Here is a 22305-nt window from a genome sequence, read left to right as displayed (position 1 = left end):
TGTGCCTTCTAATTGCAAGGAAACATAAAGTCAAAAATCCTGATGTTTGTTTGGAGCCTTTGATTGATGAGCTAGAGATACTTTGGAGAGGTATCGAGGTGCATGATGTGATCATCCTAGATATGTTGCCCCTTGGAATGAAGTCCTCCCACAATCACTCACTGTGGGAGATTGGATGAGAATTTGGGACGGCTCCTCCACCACTTAGCATGAGCCGGTAAGGGTCTATAACTATTATGTGCTATATTGGTTGGAAATAAAGATTGCCCGCTAACACCAGCTTTTGTTTAGATACTCCATCTTCTATCGTTTACCATATTGGTCCCACCTCAAGATCAATCACCTACTGGATCCCATGCATATCTTTAAGAATGTGGCATCTACCATTTGGGAGCATTTGAATGGGACACTAGATTTCGTAGGCATAAGGGAGGATCCACGTACCATAGGGAGGATGTGTGAAGCTTGGCCACAAGAGAGACCAAATGGGCATGTTTTTTTACCTCGTGCACCGTGGAGGCTATCAAATCTAGAGATGGCGACGGTGAAGCACGCTATTACTACAATTCGTACTCCCACTGGATGCATGAGGTGTTTGAAGGGGGCCTTTACAAAGAGCAAGAAAAGAGGTGTAGAGCAATTATATGGCTTGAAATCTCATGATTGGCACAAGATGCTCCAAGTAAGTATTTTATGTGCATAATATCTTTTTCCTTTCAAATTTGTGAGTGAATAATTATAGGCAACTAGTCAACCACCTCCTCGTGGGTTCAGTTCATACTACCTACTAGCATTTCTCGTAGTGCATTGAAGAACGTGAAGGATTGTATTTACAAGATGGGCGAGCTTGTGAGGTACTTTACATGATACAAAATATGATGCGTATCAATGCTCCATGCAAGATGTTCATATTGCTAATATGGTGTACTTTTTCATTTCTAGGTATGTGAGCTCAAAGGAAATAGATCCCACCATGCCTGAGAATGCTCGAGTTATGTCAGTGGAGGTGGTTTGTTTAGTGGAGGAGACATTTCCACGTTCTATTCTCACAAGCCAACTACATCTCGTAGTGCATTTGGTAAATGAGATGTGAAGATAGTGGGAGAGAAGGAAGGAGTCTCACTTGCAGCTTTCTCACATATACAATGGGGGAATACACACAAAGGTGGAGGCTGAAAATAGTTTTCCTCTTCTTAGTTGTGAAAGCCAAAAGAACTCTAGTAAAAATAAATAGAAGAACCCTATATGTGGGTCTCCAACCAAACTCAGCTAACTAAGGTGGCATACTAACTGAGCCACGAACTAGAGTATATAAGGATAGCTGTCATCCAGCTATTATTCATGGGAGGTGTACCAACCGCATCTGCATCTAACAAGTCGGTGACATAAATACACAACGGTCACCCTGGCATATCACGAGTGGAGCTCGATATCTCAACACTCCCCCTCGAGCTCAATCCCAATTCCTGCACACCAAGCAGGTCTCTGAACTTGTGCAACTTCTCTGCGCCCAATGCCTTTGTGAATATGTTAGCTACCTGATCCTCTGTGCTGACATAAACTAGATCAATAAGACCTAGTAAAACCTTCTCCCACATATAGTGATAATGCACCTCAATGTGCTTTGTTCTAGCATGATAGACTGGGTTATTTGCCAAGTGTATATTGCTCATGTTCACAATAAATGACAACTGGCCCATTTGTAGACTAATGCATATCATAAAGTAGCTTATGCAACCAAGCTACCTCACATGCAGCCATTGCTGCACCCTTGTACTCAGCCTCTGTGCTTGACAAGGCAACTGTAGGCTGTTTCTTGCTGCTCCAAGTGACTACAACACTCCCAAAAGAGAACACATATCCACTGGTGGATCGTCTATCAGAAATACTACTAGCCCAATCAACATCAGTGTATCCATGCAACTGTATCTGAACCCCAGTCTCATAAAATAGTCCATACTGCAATGTGGACTTCACATACCTAAGTATGTGTCTAGCCGCATCCAAATGCAGTTTCCTTGGAGCCTGCATAAACTGACTTACCAATCCAATAGCATAGCTCAAATTTGGCCTGGTAATAGTCATATAAATCAAACTTCCTACTATGCGTCTGTACATAGTAGGGTCTTCCAGAAGCTCACCTCCATCTGCGCTGAGCTTCACATTCTACTCTAAAGGAACTAAAATAGGCTTACAGCCTGTCATCCCATATTTGGACAGCATGTCCAATCCATACTGCCTCTGCAAGAGCCGTATCCCACTTGGTGATCTAATCACCTCAATGCCCAAGAAATAATGCAGCTCTCCCAAATCCTTCATCTCAAACTTCTGCTTCAATAGCATTTTCACATGAAGGATATCTTCATCACTATCACCTGTGATGATCAAATCATCAACATAAATGACAAGCAGCATAATACCTTTCTCTGTTTTTCTCACATAAAGTGAGAAATCTACCTTGGAAATCTGAAAGCCAATAATGACAAGATATTGTCCTATCTTGTTAGACCATGCTCTAGGTGCTTGCTTCAAGCCATACAAGGCTTTCCTCAACCTACAAACAAACTCAAGATGAACAGCATGAACATAACCTGGTCGCTGCTCCATAAAGACCTCTTCTTGCAAATCACCATACAAGAAGGCATTCTTTACATCCATCTGATGTAAAGACCATCCCTTTGATGCAGCCATAGCAATGACTGCTCTTACAGTTGCCATCCTTGCAACCCGACTGAATGTTTCTTCATAATCAATGCCATATGTCTGTGCATACCCCTTGACAACTAATCTTGCCTTGTATCTGTTCACAGAACCATCTGCATTGTGCTTCACCTTATAAACCCACTTACAGCCAATTGCATTCTTGTCTTTAGGCAAAGGCACCAATTCCCATGTAGCATTTACTTCCAAGGCATCCATTCCCTCATCCATGGCTTTCTCCCATTTTTCTTTTCCCATGGCTTGCTCAAAAGAAGTGGGTTCTGGTTCCTGTATCACTTTGACCATATAGGCATAGTGAATGGCTGTAAATTCATCATATTTCAGCCTATCCACAAGGTACCTAGCTCTGGTAGACTTGCAAAAAATTGGCTCACTTCTAGGTGCTCTCAAAACATCCCTGGTCTTCCTTACTCCAGGTGTAACAACAGAAGGAATACCCAACTCATCATCAATGCTCTGTTCTGAGCCACTGGATTCACCATCCACATAAGAATGACCTGCATTCACATCAAACATGGGCTGATCTACCTTCTCTTTTCCTTTTCATGATACCTGCATACCACTTATCTGCATTGTTTGAGGAGATTCTCCTCATCTCAATCTGCCTGTCCATGGCGAAGTATGTGCATTGGTTTGAGGAGATTCTCCTGATCTCAATCTGCCTGTCCATGGTGAAGTATGTGAACCACTGCTAGAGGACACTGCAGGTCCACTAATATTTTGTGATTGCTGTTGTGAATTCTGTGCAGCATTACCATTTTGTGCATCTACATCATCAATCACATTTACTGGTTTATACCAGCTGCTCATCTCATAAAAAACAACATCTTTGCCCAATGTAAACTTATGAGTAGAAGGGTTATAGTATCTATACCCTTTCTGTTGCAGAGAATAACCAATAAAGATGCACTTCTCAGCTTTTGGTGGATCCAACTTGGACCTCAACTCATCTGGCACATGAACATAGGCAATGCAACAAAAAATTTTCAAATGCGAAATATCTGGTTTCCTATGAGTATACATCTCCTCTGGCGTCATGCCATGTATTGCTGCAGTGGGAGTTCTGTTCATTATGTAAACTGTTGTCGCAACTGCTTTAGCCCAATAATAATTTGGTAGGTCTTTTTCATTTAGCATGGCCCGAGATACCTCTCCAATATGCCTGTTTTTCCTTTCTACAAGTCCATTTTGCTGTGGGGTATGATTGCATGAATATTATTGCTTTATGCCATGCTCCTACAAGAACCTTGCAAACTCATTTGAGAGGTACTCTCCCCCTCCATCTGACCTTAGGCATTTTATTTGCAGGCCTATTTCTTTTTCAACCATAGCTTTAAAAGCTTTGAAATGCCCAAACACTTCACTTTTCTTTTTCATAAAATACACCCAAACTTTTCTGCTGTAGTCATCAATGAAAGTGACAAAATAATGACAGCCTCCAATAGATGCAGCTTTAGTAGTCCACACATCAGAGTGGATTAATTCCAATGGCTTCTTACTCTCTTGAACATGTCTAGGAAATGGTTTCCTTGCGTGTTTTCCAAATTGACAGCCTTCACATACCTTACGCATTTCTGCAACCTTGAATTTAGGCAATCTTGCAACAATATTTTGGGCCTGCATTGATTTAAGTCGATGTACATTAACATGACCAATGCGTTTATGCCAGATATCAATATCTGCAACTACACCGGTCCCATGTGCAAACATTGCTGCACTCAATTCAGGCATGTCTGCATCCAACATAAACATCCTACCCTTCTTCTTTCCTTTTGCTATCAAGCGACCGTTATTTTTCATATCCTCAACAAAGCATCCATGAGGATTAAATCTGACCTGCAAGCCTGCTCAACCATTTGACCAACAGAAACTAGGTTCTTGGTGATATTTGGGACATGAAATACATCAGATAGGTATTTCTTTTTCCCATCCTGCATAGACAAAGGAATTTTACCAATATGCACAATAGGATGTACAGTATCATCACCAGTCTCAATCCTGGTCTTTCCATTTTCCTTGCATCCTGCATCCATTCTGCATGACCTGTCATGTGGTTTGATGCATCTGAGTCAACATACCACACATCATTGCTTTCTTCTGCACTTGTCACAGAATTGGTCATGTGCTGCACATAAACAGATGCTCATTTCTGTCATCACCCTGTCTACTAGAAGATGCATACTTCCCTTGCTGCAATTTTCCATTCATGATGTCATTCTACTTTTTATAGCAGTCTTTAGCCATATGACCCATTTTACCACACTAGTAGCATTCAACATTGCTGTTTGCATTTTGGCCTCTTTGCCATCCACCACGACCTCTTTGGCTCCCCCTGCCTCTAGAGTTACCACGTCCTCCTCCATAGGACTGGTTTTCTTGAGTTTGCTACATATTCTAATTTCTACCATGGCCTCCAGATCAGCCAGCTCTACCTCTGCCTCTACCTCTTCCAGCATTTGAGTAGAAGATAGTTTCTTTTGAAGTTCCTCCTGAAGAAGATGCACCACCATTTCTCTACTCTTCAGAAATTAGAAGGGCAAACAACTCCTCAAAATCAAGAAATTTTTCATGGACGGCAATGATGTTCGGAACTGTGCATAATCCTTTCCTAGACCATTCAAGGTCACAGAAACTAAATCATCATCTTCCACTGGCAACCCAATGGAAGCAAGTGCATCTGCAATTTTCTTCACCTTGATGTGGTAGTCATTGATGCTCATATTTTCTATCTGCACATTGTGCAACTCCTGCTTGAGCTGCATTTTCCTCGCTTGCATATTACTGCTATACATTTTTGCCAAAGTATCCCATGCCTCCTTTGGTGTACTTGCATCTTGGATATGCAGAATCATAGAATCTGAAATACTGATAGACAGCCAGTACATAACTTTTCTGGCTCTCTCATGCCATCCTTTAAATGCCTGCATTTCTTGTTGATTGGGAACATTAGGAAGAACTGGTTCTTTTTAATTTCCTATAATGAACTCCCAATAGCCTTTTCCCATAAGCAAATTCGTCATTCTAAACTTCCATGCTTGGAAATTGTTCTTGTCAAGCTTTTCAGTGACAATCTGTGAAAGAGAATCAGACGCCATTATAGAACAGGTATTTGACCACACAGTCACTTCGTAGTGACGATTTTGCATCAACAAGCAATAAGGATGATTCTCTAACTCCCAATATCTCTATGCACAGGCATATGATGCAATTTCTACGGCAACTTTTCACCGACCTGCAGAGCAGTGGTTGCACAGCAAAAACAGGGCCTTTTTCTCATTGCTTGCGGAGAACTTCCGCCTCCAAAACGGGCCCCAAAATGGCCTCAAATCAGAAAAATAAAGTCACCAAGGGCCTCGCCCTCGCCCACAGCATATACTACCCTCTCGCCACACTATGAAGGGCGTCTCAATCTGAGACAATGCACTCTTGCACTTTTCGGCTGTGCTACCTGTAGAGATTTGCTCCCAAACTCGAAAAAGGAAAGCAACACTGGTCCTCTTACCAGGACACCGTGAACTTGGTTTGCTTTCTTGAGCTCCTTACCACAAACCAGGCTCTAATACCATGTGAAGATAGTGGGAGAGAAGGAAGGAGTCTCACTTGCAGCTTTCTCACATACACAATGGGGGAATACACACAAAGGTGGAGGTTGAAAACAGTTTTCCTCTTCTTAGTTGTGAAAGCCAAAAGAACTCTACTAACTGAGCCACGAACTAGAGTACATAAGGATAGTTGTCATCCAACTATTATTCATGGGTAGTGTACCAACCACATCTGCAGCTAATAAGTCGAGGACATAAATGCACAACGGTCACCCTAGCATATCACGAGTGGAGCTCGATATCTCAACATGAGATTGCTATATGCGGTACTATACATGCATGATGGTTGTTCTTCCTCGAGTGCTTCATGAAGACCTTGAAGGGCTTCGTGAGACAAAATGCAAGACCCGAAGGTAGCATGGCCGAGGGTTGGTTGGTACAAGAGTCACTTGTATATCTTTCTGAGTTTCTTGTTGATGTGTATAGCTCTCTCTCACGACTATGGAGAGAGGTTGAAGACCTAAGGATGACCTCTATTGTGCCTCAAGGGAAAGGATGCAACAAAGTTATAGACACGGAGTTGCTTAATAATATCAACCTCTATTGCATGCTTAATAGTGACGTGATGAAAAGATGGGTGACAAGATACGAGGATGCAAAGGCAAGAAGACAAGAAGAAAGGGCCCTCTTTCTACACATCACGGATCTCGTGTGCCATACCCTTAGTATCTAAGAGCACTTCCAAAGGATATTCATGTGGATTGGCTACTTGACAAAATGGAGAAAGTAGAGAAAGACGAGGGGATGCATATCACTATGGAAGAATGGGAGTATGCTAGGGGATGCATGAGCAAGGTTGGTATATAGAATGTTATGCATAAGTTAGGAGCTTTCAATAATTTAGATTGCTTATTTAATTGATTTTTTCTTGGTATAGTGCACTATGTTCAATGCTATATGGTGTGAGGGCAAGCATTTTCGAACACAACGGATTGATGATAAGAGAAACACACAAGATTGCGGCGTCATTGCTAGCTTTGAGGGAGCCAATGGAGCCATGGATGATTATTGTGGCATAATCCAAAATATTATTAAGCTTGAATTTGGACGCTTCTTTGTGTATGTTTTGGATGTAAAGTGGTTTAAGGACATGGTGGAAAGAGGCCCTAATGCAACAATCAAACGCCATGCAAGTGGCTTTGTAACTATTGACTCCACAAAGTTTTGGCAAAGTAGGAAGGACACACTAGTACTACCGCAACAATGTGAACAGGTACTATGCACACATATAAAAATACTCGCTTTTAAATATTTGATACCTTTGATGCAAGGAAAATAACATGATTGTATTTGTGTTTGAATTAGGTTGTCTATCAACCAATGGTGGATAATAACTGAGATGGTGGCATGTCATACCTATTATGCCATGTTCCAAAGTGATGTATAGTACATTTACTAATATGGAGTGTATGGAGGATGATCATGGCCATGGAGGTGATGATGACCGTGATACGAGAGAGGAGGATGATCATAAGATAGGAGATATAGATATTGAGGCCATTACTCGTGAGAACAAGCCTACCATTGGTGATGCTCATTTCGATGAGCACATGTGTTAGTGGGTTGAATGTATTTGTAGATCTAAACACTTGTTTGGATTTTGAAGTAGATAGTTTGGCAAGGGTTGATCTCATTGAGGATGAGATTGAACCGTAGCCCATCATTGATATTGGCAAAACTATTTTACATATTGTCTCATTCTTCTCACCTCACTTAATTCTTGTATATGTGGGCTTGCAAAAAAGCATTGATGTTTTTGTTAAAATAATATGCTTTGGTAATCATGGGCAATGTTTGGAAAGCAGTGATGTACACCAAAATCTCACTTTCTATATTCTCTGTTTTGCATCTAAATACACGTCTAATTCTCAATGTAGATGCGCTAATAGATGTGCTAATACACGCGCAAATAGATGCACTAATAGACGTAGTATTAGACGGGCCCATATTTTCTCAGTGTAGACACGCTAATAGATGTGTCAATACACACGCAAATAGATGAGCTATTAGACATGCTATTAGACACACTCGTAATTTCTCTATTCAAGCAACACCTATAGATGTGCCCGCTATTTTGTGTGCCTATCAAGCATGTCTATAGTTGCTTTGTGTTGTTGTGCCTGAGACGGGATGATAATCATGAAGAAGACATCATGTGGTGCCAATCTGGTGGCTGGTAATTAACCTAGCCATGATAGATGTGGCTGATGAGAGCCACCACCACCGGGCAGTAATTGTCATTACCATGTCTAATCACTCATTACCATGCACTCTAGTTCTCTACTGTGAGCATGTGAGCCCGGCGATTGGAAATTTTTATTGCACTTGTAGTGATCATGCATGCTAAAGCACGATGGTGGGTGAGTGGTGGCACGGTGGAATAGTAGCCATGATAGACATGGCTTATGACACAGTCACTACCATTGGGCAGTAATTCCCATAAAAGTAAATCATGAAGCCTAATCACCTCTAATCCCTCATTACCATAATTTACTGCACTCGTAGTAATCATGCATGCAAGCCAAGTGGTGGTAACTGGAATTTGAGTAATTGCGAGCCACTGTGGTGGCTAGTAATTAGCTGACAGACCGGTGGATCTTAGTCGCCATCACATACATGGCTGGGAATCTTAGATGCCAGCAACTTTAATCATTCATTACCATGCAAGTCAGTATTGCCGCCTTGAATTATTCAAAATTTGGGCCAACCATCGTGGTGGCTCTCACCTTGACAGTGTAGTCGGCTATTCCATTCCCTTAACTGTTTCCTCTTATATCCCTCTCGAACGTTTCGTTCTCCTTTGCAAACTCAAGCCTCCACTATTCCATTTCCTTCACTAATTCATTTTCTATCCCTCTTGACCATTTCTTTCTTCCTTGCACTCTTCGTGCAACTTCTATCCCCTCTCATAATGGACCCTGCATAGTCCAGGAGCTCCTCACATAATCTTTCCTCTCCCTTTGTAGCATGTGTGAGAGCCCTCCTCCCCTGATCTTGAAATCATGACATATGGGAGCTCCTCTCTCGCTATTGAAAAGCCCAATTTGGATGCTCTCTAAAACTTCACTAGGATGGTGTAGGAGGTGAACGTAAAGGAGGGGCAACTAGTCTATCAAGGTCACAAGATTACCATCAATGAAAGCGTGATTGAAAACACTCTAGGAATTTCTGGAGGCAGTACGCAAGCACACTTTTTGAGAAGTAGTGGAAGAGATAGGATATTCTAGATGTATACCCCAACGCTCAGATTAGTAAAGATGGTGGCATCAAGATTTGAGTTGGCCAACAAACCTCCAAGATGCACTAAAGAAGACCATTCACTTTTTTCCTAATACGAGAGGAACCTGCAAGTTTTGGCAGGTTCAAGTAGTAGTAGAGCAACTGAAAGGACGTGATATATCTTTCTCAAGGGCGGATCTCTAAGAGCATGTTAACCAATCTGAAGAATTGCATGGATGGCAAATACCAATCGTCATCTCAGTCCACTGGAGTTGCAATGCACCTGATGGCATCTACCCTTAAAGGGATTTTTGAGCAATACGAGAAGCAGATGTTTGAGCAGGTGACTTTTCTACAAGGGAAAGCCACCGATGCAGTTAAAGGTAGCGCAACTTGAGAAAAGTCTTAGGGAAGTTGCAGACTGTCACTGATCCTGCCCATCCATCAATCCGAGTCATAGAATCCGATCAAGATGTTGCCCTTGGTATAGGTGATGCCATAATCAAGTGTGCCTTTAATGTATTCAGCACCCGCATCCCTGCCCTCCAATGGTTCTCTCGGGGCTTATTGGAAAACTTGCTTAGTACACCAGTCACAAAACTGATGTCCAGCCACGTGTTGCACAAGTAAATCAAGCTGCCCACAAGCCTTCTGTACTCGCTTCGTCCACCAGTGGTGATGAATCCTCGTTTGAGAGCTTCACATCAACCTTCATAGGGGTACCAACTGTCTTGCACTCAGCCATGCTAAATGCTCTCAGTATCTCTCCAGCATACTTCAACTATGAAATGAAGATCTATTTCGGCTCTTGCCAAACTTCAATCCCAAACAGAAATGCATCAGCCTGAGGTCTGTCATTTCAAACTCTCTTCCTAGCAAATGCTTTGTCTTTGAGATCTTCTCTTCATGGTTCCCTATTATGACAAGGTCGTCCACATAAAGGACCATGATCATACACTTGCCTCCTTCTCTGAAGATATACAAATTTGCATCAGATGGGCTCCTTTTGAACCTGTTTTGTAGAAAGTAGGCATCAATTCACTGGTACCACACTCGTGGGGCCTGTTCCAGCCCATAAAGTGCCTTCTTTAGTTTACAGACTTTACCTTTTGAACCGGGGATCACAAAACCTGGTGGTTGTTCCATGTATACCTCCTCCTTGAGATCTCCATTCAGAAAGGTGGATTTTACATCCATCTGAAACACGGGCCAACTTCCCTGGGTAGCTAAAGCCAAGTGTCATGAAGTAGTAGGAACCACCCAAATCTTCCGTCTCCATCTTTTTGCAGAGGTCCCTGTGAACGAGCTCTAGAGTAGCCTTTGCCCTACTAGCCTCCTTAGGAAAGGGATGCCGATGCTACTTGCCCATCATGCAAGCTTCACATACATCAGGCAAATCTGAAATTTCTGGTAGGTTTGCAATCATTCCACTTTTATGCATCTCCTTTAAAGAACTAAGGTTTAGATGACCAAACCTCTCATGCCACAGCTTAGCGTTCTTCACATCTGCTCGAGCACTGAAAGCTAAGAGTTCGTAGATGTTGTTGCACCGTGTAACTTTACCAACAACCTTCCCTTGAAGATCCAGAATTTGTGCACCATTCTTATCGAATTGAACTTTGAGGTCCCGATCCGTGATCGCAGAAACGAACAACAAGTTCCTCTTGATATCTGGCACATAAAGAACATCGGACAACTATTTTACAACTCCATCTGACTTGAGAGTAATCGTACCTTTTCCTTTTACTGGACATTTTGCATCATTGCCGACTGCTACTAGGATGTCATTCCCTACCGGCTGTAGAGAGGTATACCAATCCTTCTGACTGGTCATGTGGCGCAATGCACCACTGTCAATGATCCAAGGTTCATCCGCAGGTACATGAACTGCCTCCATGCAAATCTCCTCAATTGCTATGAACAGCTCTACTGGTACTACCTATGCACTGTTGCTGGACTCTTTCTTTACTCCGTTCTTCTCATCTGTAATCTTCTTCCGGCACTCATTCTGCTTGTGCCCTGTCTTGTTGCAATAGAAGCACTTGATCTTCTTCTTTCTCTTTTTATCATCAGAAGAAGATGGGTTACCAGAGTCCTTACCCTTACCTTTCTTTGATCCAGCATAGAAAGCTAAATCTTCTCTAGTCCTCATCTTTTGACACATCTCCTCCTCTAGAAGCACCGCATTGAAATCCTCAAAGTTGAGGGGCGGATTTTTGTTCTGCGTATTTAGCACCGTAACAAGACCGTCGTACTTTGGTGGGAGACTCCGTATGCATCTTCGTGCTAGATTCTCGCTGGTGATTGTGATGCCAATCGCACTCATCTGATCATGTAGATTTTTCAGCCTGGTGATGAACTTCTTTGCCATTTCAAACTCAAACAGTTTCTCATTTGTGAGTTGAGTCTCTAGATTCTAAATCCGCGTCTAATTTGTGGTCTCATACTGATTTTTCAAGACCGTCCATGCCTCCTCTGCTGTGGTGACATGTTGAATTAACGCCATGACGGAATCACTTACACTACAGACAATAGAACACAACGCATCTGCAGTTGGTACTATCTGTTGTGTTGCATTGGCCAGATTCGGTCTTAGAACCGGTTTCAGGTCCACCCTAGAGCAGTATCCCAAAGCTCGTATGCGCTTAGGATGGTCTTCATCTTGAACTTCCAGAGTGGATAGTTAGTGCTGTCCAACTTTTCACTTTCGTCGAACGGTGGGATTTGCAGTCTTGTTGGTTGGGCCATCTCTCACAATCTGCTCGCAAACAGAAACACACTACCAAATCTTCTTGCTAGAGTCCAGGCTCTGATACCATGTAAGAAAACAATACAATGTCTGTGCTCAACAGATAACAGGATCTCGTATGCAAGAGAGAAAACAGATAGTATGGAGAATCAAAAATTTGATTACTATAGAACTGATACAATAGATGGCATTGCCTCCTAGCCATGCGCTCCTATGAAAGAAGCTTCGATGGCATGTTGGAAACAGTAGAGGACAGAGGCTGGATGCTAAGGAATCAGGGTTGCTATAGCCAGATGATGAAATGGGCTTCATGAGCTTGCTCTTATATAGCCACCACAAGTAGTCGGTTAGAACCAATGGGGTGACCGACCTAGTCCACCCAAAACGGCCGACTAGGGGTCCCAAAATAGGCCACCGACCACACAATAGAACCGGTGTGCAAAATAGAGCCACCCGGGATCAACTGAGGCTCCAAACGGGCCCTGCAACCCAAGGGTGGGCTACCTCGGAAAATGCTCTGTCTACCCTCAGTGCGGTTAGTCATGGGATGCCTTCCCACACTTACATGTAGCCTCGTCGGCAGTGTGCCAACTCTATCTGAAGCCGTCCAACCATCAGGCCACACATGGCCCCCATCTAGTGTCCAAACTAGGACCTACCAGATAACCGAGCTACTCAAATGCCTTCTCCTCATATGGAGGGCTTACAAGTAGAGTTAGCTGGTTTCAGCATAATTACATGAGAGTGGAGCATTGATATCTAATAGAGCTGACTCATGAATGTGCTATATGAATCTCTCTCGAACTCAATTCCAAGACAATAGTGCATAAGTCCAAGATCTTTCATGTCGAACTCTGCAGTTAAGTCTTGTTTCAATTTTTTGATGAAGCTATCCTTGCTTCCTGTCACAATCAAATCATCTACGTACAAAAGTGCAATAGTAATGTCTTCCCCTTGAACTTTGTAGTAGAGAGTATGATCTGCATTGGATTTCATGTATCCCATATTAGCAAAATACTTGTCAATTCTGTTGTACCAACTTCTAGGTGCTTGCTTTAAGCCGTAGAGACTTTTCTTAAGATGGCAAACCTTATTCTCCTTTCTTGGTTCAACATAACCTACTGGTTGTTGCATGTAGACTTGAGCATCTAGGTAACCATTGAGGAATGCATTCTTGACATCGAGCTGATACACAATTCATCTACTGAGTGTTGCTAGGGATATCAAGAACCATATGGAATCCATCTTTGCTACTGGAGCATAAGTCTCATCATAATCTTGACCATATTGATGTGCAAATCCTTTTGCAACTAGTCTGGCTTTGTATCTCTGAATACTTCCATCTAGATTGTACTTCACTTTGTATACCCATTTGTTTGCTATGGCCTTCTTTCGTGGTGGAAGGTCGCATAATTCCCAAGTATTATTCTTATACAAAGCATCCATTTCTTCATTCATAGCAGTTTGTCATTCTGGCTTGTCTGCTGCACCTTCGAAGTACACTAGCTCTTCTGTAGCCATGATGTAGTCATAAGAGCATAGTTGGTGGTTTCCACCTGAATTGCTTTGCCTTTCTGAGCATATGTCAATTTGGCTCGAGATTTGCTTTCCCTAGTAGACTGTCTGAGTTGTTGTGGCTCTGCTTGGGGTGTTGCTGGTGGCAATTCTTGCTCTTCTTCATCAACCTGTTCTATAGATGACTGTGAAGTCGATGCTTCTATCTCCTGTGTTGGTGAGGTTTTCCATTCTGATTCCTCATCAAAGATTACGTCTCTAGAGATTTAATGACCTTGTGGTTGATGGGATCATACAACTTGTATGCTTTGCTTTCTTCACTATAGCCAACCATGATGCACTTGCGTGACTTCGCATCCAATTTCCTGCAATGATCATCATGTATGTGGGCATATGCTATGCAACCAAATATGTGGAGATGCCCAATGTGTGGCTTGTGTTTTGTGAATGCTTCATAAGGAGTCTTACCCTGTATCGGTTCGGTAGGAAGCCAATTAAGCAAATAGTTTGCAGTGGCTATTGCTTCTGCCCAATACTGATTCAGAAGATGCTTTTCACTAAGCATTGCTCTAGCACTGTCTGCCAAAGTCTCATTCTTCCTTTTAACTCTTGCATTCTACTGAGGAGTATCTACACATTGTCTTCGAATGCCGTGATTTTTGCAAAAGTTCATGAATGTTGAAGACATGTATTCACCTCCTCTATCTGATCTCATGACCTTGATCTTTCTATCTATCTGGTTTTCTACCATGGCTTTGAATTCTTGAAATTTGGAAAACACTTTAGATTTCTCTTTCAGAAAGTAGACCCAACAATATTTGCTATAGTCGACGATGAAAGTCAAGTAGTAAAGTGAACCATTGATGTTGCGGGTCTGGGCATAACCCCATACATCTGTATGTATTAAATCAAGAATACCTCATGCACAAGAGGTACTTTTGCCAAAGTTGGTTTGCTTTTGTTTGCCGAAGTAGCATGCTTCGCAAACTTTTCCAAGAAACTGTAGCTTCGGAATCCCAATTGCCATATTCTGATTCCTGAGATCCAATAGGTACTTGAAGTTGGCATGACCATATCTCTTGTGCCATTTTGCAAATAGTGGCATTTGTTGCAGTTGAGCTGACATGGCATGCTTATCTGGTATTGTAGCTAGCATTCTGTATAAGTGTCCTTCCTTGACACCTTTTGCTACTAGCTGACATCTTTTGGATTTATCTCTGATAGTGCATCCATCTTCGTTGAAGATGAGTCGATAATTGTGTTCCATCATTTGACCTACTGATAAGAGGTTCTTGTTGAGCATCGAAACATAGAGTACATCTTTCACAATCCTTTCGTACCATCGAAATTGTTCATAGGGATAACACCTGTCCCTTGAACTGGATTTGTGTATTGTCTGGTGTGTAGATGACATTCTTTTGTCCTTCTAATGGCTTCATTTCTGTGAACCATTCCTGATGATTTGTTATGTGAGATGATGCACCACTATCGATGTACCAAGGATCCTGTTCCACTTTGTCAACTTGATAGCTATAATCCTCTTTGGGATTGAAATCAGAGTCTAGATACACTGTATCAAGCTACTGCATTTCCTCGCTTGTAAGAAACATATTCCCATGTTCATTTGCAAAATAACTGTGACTAGAATGTCCACCACGATGATTTCCTCTACCTCGGGAATTATCTCGATTACTGCTGGATTGACTGCCTTGGTCGCACTGCTTCTTGCGACAATCTCTTTCATAGTGTCCAAACTTGTGACAGTACTTGCACTGAATGTTTGACACGTTGGTGGATGCATTCCCTCGTGCTTGAAATCTTCCTCGGTGTTGACTCTGTGCCAACATGAACTTATGAAGAAAGAGAAGGTGATACAACTTTGTGTAACAACTTTGTGTTACGAGTTTGTCTACATGAAGAGAGAGAATGTGTTACGACTTTGTGATACAACTTTGTGACACAACTTTGTGTTACAACTTTGTGTTACAACTTTGTGTAACATCTTTGTGTAACAACTTTGTGTTACATCTTCTACATGAAGAGAGAGAATGTGTTACGACTTTGTGATACAACTTTGTGACACAACTTTGTGTTACAACTTTGTGTTACAACTTTGTGTAACAACTTTGTGTAACGACTTTGTGTTACATGCAGAGAGAGAAGCTCTCCAACTTGTATAAATACCCCATAATGGAATGAAGCCCACACTCTTGGGGCATTGTGTTGAGTCTACATTGGTATTCCAAGCATTTGTCTCAAGTGTCCATGCTTCCTTGCACCGCACGTCCAAAAGCATGTCCTAACCTTGCAACCCATCCTCTCCCTCTCCTCCTCCCTCCTCCCTCCTCCTCCTCCTCCTCCTCCTCCCTCCTCCTCCTCCTCTCTCCTCCCTCACCCTCCTCCTCCTTCCTCCTCTCTCTCTTCCTTCACCCATGCTCTTACACCTTCTTCCTCTCCCACTCCTATGCTTTCCTAAACCCTTAAACTCCATGATCTACGAGGGAGACGAGTTCTCCACCATGTACTCCACTCTGAACCTTGGACCCTCCTTCTAACCCTGGACTCCTTCTAAACCTTGGAACCCCCTTCTAAACCCTGGAACTCTTTCTAACCCTGAACTCCTTCTGAACCCTGGAACTCTTTCTAACCCTGAACTCTTTCTAAAACCCTGGAACCTCCTTCTGAACCCTTAAACTCCTCCTAAACCCTACAACCCCCAATGAAGGCGAAAGCCTTCATTACCCCAACAACAATGGTTTACGTGCCTTTTACACATGCTTGCATTATGTTTACTCACCACACTTAAGCCTACGTCTCTCACCGGAACACGACTCGAGGTCCTAAGCTACATATATACTACAACGACAAACCTAATATATCTGTAGGTGGTGACAAAAAGCCTCGGAACCCTGCAACATAGAATACCCAGCTCTTCCTACGAAAGTAGTAGGAAAGAGCCAACATTTGGCGCCGCTGCCGGGGAGACTAGCGTCTCAAGTAGCGAGTAGACATGCGTAGGTAGGTGTAAAAGCCACATGATGTACAATTAGGCTAGGTAGTGGACACGGTTGTGTAGAGCTTTCAATTACGATCATTTTACCTTTTTACAGAAAGGCAAACCGAGCTCTCCATAAAGAGTTATGGCTCAGGAAGAGTTTAGGGTTAAACCCTAAACCTAAACCCTAAACCTAAAATCCAAACCTATAAAAACCTACTCCACCCCCCCTCATTCTTCATCTTTCACTTTTTGCCTCCATTCTCTTCCTCCTTCCGCCGAGCCCCACGCAAGACACTCCTCCCTCTCCATCGACAGCCCCCTTACTCCTATCCTCGCCATGTAAGTGACATCGAGCCCTTCTCGCAGCGATGACCTAGCCTTCCACCCACCGTCCATTGTTCCGCGACAATCCCGTTCCATCGAGAAAGACTTGGAGAGCGTCAGGTAACCACTTCGCCTTGCTTTTCAATTTCCGTCTTTCAGTTTTTTTTTGTTGCTCTTTTACCCCTCCCCCTCCACCACCATCTCCCCCTCCCCCCTCCCCCTCCATCTCCACCACCATTTTCCCCCTCCCCCTCCATCTCCACCACCATCTTCCCCCTCCCCCTCTTCCCCCCCACCCCCCTCTCCCCCTCCCCCTCTCCCCCTCCCCCCTCCCCCTCCACCACCACCTCTCCCCTCCCCCTTCCTCTCCACCTCCACCTCCCCCTCCCCACCCCCTCCCCCTCCCCACCTTCATCCCCACCCCCCTCTCCCCCTCCCCCTCTCCCCCTCCCCCCTCCCCCTCCACCACCACCTCTCCCCTCCCCCTTCCTCTCCACCTCCACCTCCCCCTCCCCACCCCCTCCCCCTCCCCACCTTCATCTCCACCCCCCCTCTCCCCCTCCCCCTCTCCCCCTCCCCCCTCCCCCTCCACCACCACCTCTCCCCTCCCCCTTCTTCTCCACCTCCACCTCCCCCTCCCCACCCCCTCTCTCTTTCCCCTTTTCCCCCTCTTCTCTCTCCTCTTTTTTCCCCCCTCACTCTCTCCTCTCTCCCCCTTTCCCCCCACTCTCTCTCACTCTCTCCTCTCTCCCCCTCATTCTCTCCCCCACCCCCTCTCTCTCTCCCCCCCTTACCCCGCTCAAACCCCCCCCCACCCCACCCCCTCCCGCGGCGGTGCTCCGCAGCGCCGCCGCCGCCGCCGCCCGCCAACCCTCTCTAACCCCCTCTCTAACCCTCCCCCCCCCGCCCGCGGCCGCGGCGGCGCACACAGCGCCGCCCCCCGGCTACCCGCCCGCCGCCACCCGCACCCCGTCCCTCCCTGCCCCTGCCCGTCGCTCACCGCCCCGCTGCCGCCCCTCGGCTACCCGCCCCGCCAGCGGCGGCGCCCCCTCACCCGCCCGTCCCGAACCCCCTCCCCCGCGCCCCCCCGCCCGCGGCCGCGGCGGCGCACACAGCGCCGCCCCCCGGCTACCCGCCCGCCGCCACCCGCACCCCGTCCCTCCCCGCCCCCGCCCGTCGCTCACCGCCCCGCCCCCGCCCCCGCTCACCGCTCACCGTCCCGCCCGCCGCTGCCCGCGCCCCGCCCCGCCCCGCCCCGCTCGCCGCTCGCCCACCCGCCCCTACCTCCTCCCCTTACCCCCCGCTCTCCACTCCAGCCCTGCGCCCCGGCGGCGCACACAGCACTGCCCCCCTTCCTCCTCCCCTGCGCACCCCCCCGTTGCGAGAACCCCCCCCCGCGGGCACCGCCGTCGGGAAGCCCCCCACCCCGAATTTTAAAAAAAAAAAAAAAAAAAAAACCTAACCTAAAACTAACCTTAGGTTAGTTACTAACTACGGTTAGGTTAGTCGATTAACCCTAGGTTAGTTAGTCCTAACCACAGTTAGGTTAGGTTAGTTAGGTTAGGATAACTAGGCTGGTTAGTTAACCTCAGTTCCATTAATTCTGTAGGTTAGGTTAGTAGTAACTGTAGCTAGGTTAGTTTTGTTAACCTCAGTTAGTTAGACTAACTTCGGTTAGCTTACCCTCAGTTAGGTTAGACTAACTCTTTCGTTCGAACCTAACTACAGTTACTTAACCTCCCAGTTACGGTAACTGGGAGGATCTAGGTTAGTTAGTCTAACTAGAGTCACTTGGTTTCAACCCCTCGGTTGGACTTAAAGTCCCTTCACACCACCATTAGGACCCTCCAAAACCCCAACTTTAGCCCTCCTTTAACCCCTCGAAACTCATCCGTTTGGGACCCAAATTGAACCCTGTTTGAACCCAGATTTCACACACGGAAACACCACGTTACGAGGTATTTTTCCAGCCCATTGCACACCATTTCGGCATCCCTAGCACACGTTCATTCGCGCCCCCGTGTGAGCCTCATTTTGCATTAATTCACTCGTATTTTCACGCCGCGACCTCCGATTAATGATCCGTCTGCACCGGCACATTTCCCTACACACGTAGGACAATCCTAGGCACATTATTAACACGACGGTCCCTACACAAACTAACATCACTCTAACTCTCCTAACGACAACACCTCCACGCCCGCCCTTGGGGTAGCGATCCCCTTAGCCAATCACGCACCATCTGCATGCAGTTACGTTCCGGCCAACGACTTCGACTCCAACGCTCGCCCAATCCGCAACTAACTCCACTGCAACAACCGCCCCTGCCAATCCTCTACCCCGAATCCCCCCCTGAGGTTCAACAACTTCCTTTAACTCCTCCACGCCCCAACATGGCTGGACGCCGTCCTGAGCATGATGGGGACATCGAGCTCGATGCCGAGGCTGACAACTTCTTCAATCGACGAAATCACAACAATCACGGCCGACGCCCCTTGGGAAAACTGGAACTTCCCAAATATAATGGTAGGGGAGACCCTGCTCGCTTCCTCCAACATTTTGATGCCGCATGTCGGGCAGGTGGTGATCAATCCCATGAAACTAAGGTGGCTTGGTTTCCAATGGCCTTAACTGATGAGGCGTCGGAATGGTACCTCGACCTTCTCGTGGAAGAACGTGCTACATGGGACCTACTTCAAACCGAATTCAAACGTCGCTTTCAAACGGAGAGGCTACAAGATGATCCCGCTCTCTAACTCAGCAAGATCGAACAAGGCCGGAGGGAAGATGTACGCACATACCTGGGAAAGATGAAGAGATTGATCGCCAAATGTGACCCACGCCCAGATGCAAAGTACCTCACAGCATGGTTCATAGCAAGCCTCAGAAATAAAATCCGTAAGGATATGAAAAAGATAAGTAGCTATGAAACATTCAGTGCTGCTCACGCGGCAGCCATTGACATCGAAGATGGCATGACAGATTCAGACACTAGTAGTGATGATGCCAGATCAAATACACGAGATAAGCGCTCGAAAAAAGGTAAATCAAAGGACACTGCCGAAACATCCAATGAAGATCGCCTCGAGGCCATGACCTTGAAGCTGAAAGAAGATATGATGCAGGCCATGGATCAAAAACTTCACTTGTCTCAGCCGCCAACTCAAACATATCCACGGCGAGAAAATGTCTGGTGCCCACACTGCTTGGCAAATCATACAGCAAATGAATGCCCAGTCCTAAGAGCAAGAATCAATGCACACGCAAATCCACCGCCATGGTTGTGGTGCCATATCTGTGTCGTCGGCGGCCATGATGAGACCAGTTGCATCTTCAACATGCGCAACAATCCGCCTCGACCACCACAATACCAAGCGGCACCCATGCCAGTATACAGGCAACCGGCACTTGCACAAGCGCTCCCAGCTCCGAGACTAAATCCTGTTCCTGTTCGGACACAAGTCCCACAACTACTCAGGAATCCGAATCCACGACCGTATCCAAGAGCACCAAATCCAGCTCCTCAGGCAGTTCCCATACATCAATTACAAGCCGAAGAAGTAGACTCACTATTTGAGTATGAAGCAGAGTACCCAGTGTACTATGTAGAAGGTGCAGAGGGTCTAATACCAGTCTATGCAAATCAAGTGCGACCCAACACATTTCGCGCACCAATCAAGTGTTACGGTGGTGGAGAAAATCATAGAATCGCAGAGTGCCCTCATCGCGGTAGCCCAGCCACTCTCCAACCACTCTGCAGAGATTGTGGCATAGGACATGCCTGTATGGATTGTCCCATGAAAAATAAGGTCCCAGAACAAACAGAGGTTAAGCCTGACGTCCCCATCGGCATCATTGGGGTGGACCATCAAAGTCTGGGTCCGGCAAGTCTAAGGTCACAACCTATCAATGTAATTACACGCCAACAAAAAGCGGCTACGAAGGACCCTATCATTCCGATCCAACCGAAGCGACTTCTGAGAAAGAAAGCACAAGTGCCTCCACCTCCGCCAAGCAATGAGCAGCCGAGTTCATCTACATCAACTCCCGAGCCTCGAATAAAAGAAGCTCCATTCCCGAATGCAGAGGTGGAGAAGGCTCGTCTTCAGGCACTTCAGCAATGGGTCCAAAATGAACAAGCTCAATTTGAGACTCAGAAACAAGCTCAAAACCCACTCCATGACTTGGCCCCACAAAGTATTGATACTGTACTCGAGCCTTTGTTCCAACAACAGACTCCACAACAGAATGTACCGCCACGTCAACTTAAAGGAGCTGCACTCTCTAGCATCCTGAGTTGCCCTGTGTCCATTCCCATCGGAATCCTCTTACGAAATTGTCCCAATCTCTGGGAGAGTTTCAAAGGATGGATTGAACTCGCAACTCCCCCTCCACCTATGAATGACATTGATGATATCCCTGTGCGGATGGGTGAGAAAGATGACATACGCAACATCACTGTGCCTTTGATCCACAAGGCATATAATGAAATCCAAGCCGTAGTGGATGGTGGAGCAGGTGTCAATGTCCTATCAAAGGAGCTTTACGAAGAATGGGGTCTCCCACCAATGCAAAAGGCTAATTTCAACATACGCCTTGCCGATGATTCACGGGCGAAACCCTTGGGAATAGTGAATGGCGTGTCCACAAAGATCGCAGGAGTCCGCTTTTCCCTTCAATTCACAATCTTGGATCTCCCCAAAAAATCCTATCAAATCTTACTGGGACGTCCTTGGTTACGGGAAGCATCAGTCCTCCATGAGTGGGGAATGGATAGATTGACAATCCAGAATCAAGACACTGCAGTCAGGGTGAATGTGGGGACAGGAGTTATTAAACCAATTGTTCCTAGAGCATTGGATGACACATCTTCCACAACAATCTCGAGCAAATCAGATCCCTTGCAACAGCATGCCATAGCAGGTGACTCACAAAGCAATGTCAATAACTGGATACAAACATTGGCAACCATCGACAACTGCCATTCATTAGACCCCATCTTCTCACAGATAGATGTTAACGCACTACAGGTCGATCCTCCACCGACACATGAAGAACCAATCGATCTAGAGATGCCTTTCTTTATGGCTGACCTCGAATGGGATAATGAACCTGAAGAAGGTCCCCATACCAATGATGACTCAGATTTTCCTTGGGACCTTGAAACAGAGGCTGCG

Source organism: Dipteris shenzhenensis, chromosome 29 (genome assembly GCF_047967505.1).
Source record: "Dipteris shenzhenensis isolate YYH24624 ecotype China chromosome 29, Dip_SZ_1.0, whole genome shotgun sequence".
NCBI classification, from domain to species: domain Eukaryota; kingdom Viridiplantae; phylum Streptophyta; class Polypodiopsida; order Gleicheniales; family Dipteridaceae; genus Dipteris; species Dipteris shenzhenensis.
This window is presented reverse-complemented; position numbering follows the sequence as displayed.